This window comes from Crocodylus porosus, unplaced genomic scaffold (genome assembly GCF_001723895.1).
Source record: "Crocodylus porosus isolate Cpor-Errol unplaced genomic scaffold, CroPor_comp1, whole genome shotgun sequence".
Classification (NCBI taxonomy): domain Eukaryota; kingdom Metazoa; phylum Chordata; order Crocodylia; family Crocodylidae; genus Crocodylus; species Crocodylus porosus.
In genome coordinates, this window is record NW_017728900.1 from 432380 (window position 1) to 433832 (window position 1453).

Genomic DNA, 1453 nt, shown 5'->3' on the forward strand with positions numbered 1-1453 from the left:
CCACCCCACATGAACACATGTGAACAGGCCTCCTGAGGACAGCAGCTGTTCTTGCCAGGCAGCCCCAGTTTCATGTGTCAGTTGAGCTCTGAGATCCGATTACAGGCACTGGGCAGGGCAGCAGAGGAAGGGCCGGGTCAGATTAAAGATCAGGGAGAGAACGAGCGTGTGGGGAACGGGGGCAGGAGCAGAACAGGCCAACAGACTCTATGGGCCCAACAATGATCCACAAAGACCCTTACCCAGCACCTTCTGGGTGTCAGCCACAGAGAAGTGGCCCCCCCCCAGGGCCAGAACATTTCTGCACATGCTGTATCCCTGCTGAGTGCCCGGACTAGCTCCTTTGGTCCATTCAGAGCTGAGGGGAAGAACCTGTCTGGTGGCATGCTGGGCGAGAGGAGCTGCCCCTATATTTGCTGGCTGGGAAGGCATGAACACAGGGGAAGCGTGCAGCTGGAGGAGGGCTCCTGGAAGGGGGGAGGGGAAGTGCACAGCCTCCCCTGTCAAAGGCCCCGCAGTCCTGTGGGCTATGTGTCACTCATTCGCCTGCATGCTCCCATGTGTCTGTGGCTTTGTGAAAGTCTGGCTGTGCTTGTGCCCTGGTGAAAAACCCAGGCCCAAGTTCTGGTGCTGGAGGCGCGAGTCTACCTGACCAGGTGCTGGACACACTGCAGGAGGGAAATCACAGGATCATGGAGAGGGAGGGCTGGAAGGGACCTCCAACCCTCTGCCTGATCCAGGCTAACCCTGTGCAAATCATCCCATGCAACTTCTATCTGAACGCTACATGTGACTCCTGTCAACCCGGACACAACACAGACCTAACACCCGAACCTGCCCCAGGTGAAGCAGGGGAACCACAGCAGCCAGTGCTCCGTTTCTATGAAATGTCAGTATTGGCTCAAGAGATACCAAGCAGGGGGGAAGACCTCCTGCTACACAGGAAAGCAGAACCCTGCCCGCCCCCCCAGTCCACACCAGTCTGGCCGTGGGGCAAGAGCCTTCCCGATCCCAAATATGCCGATCGGTCTGACCCTGAGGGGAGGGGCAAGGCCCCCTGGCCAGGAACCTCCGGGTTGGGTCCGAGAAGGAGCACTGGCACGCCCCAGCCCACACCCAATGCAAACACCCTGACACATGCAGGAGAGAGCACGAGGGGCACAAAGACCCGGCGACGGCGGACCACAAGGCCGCCCTGCCCTCCTGCCCCAACCTGGCAGACGCCTGCACAAGCCAGGCCCAGCAACGCTCCTGTCCGCCGGGGGCTGTGCCCCGACGCTTGCACAGGCCCCTTCACACAAGCGCCCAGCCTACATTTTCCAGCAGGCGCCGCGGCGCCCTGCCCGCCCACAAGCGCTCGGACTACACCTCCCAGCAGCCCCTGCTCTGCCCTTGTTGCCCGGCGGGTGACGTCACGCACGGGGAGGTTGGGGGGGGTCCTGGCGGCGCGCGG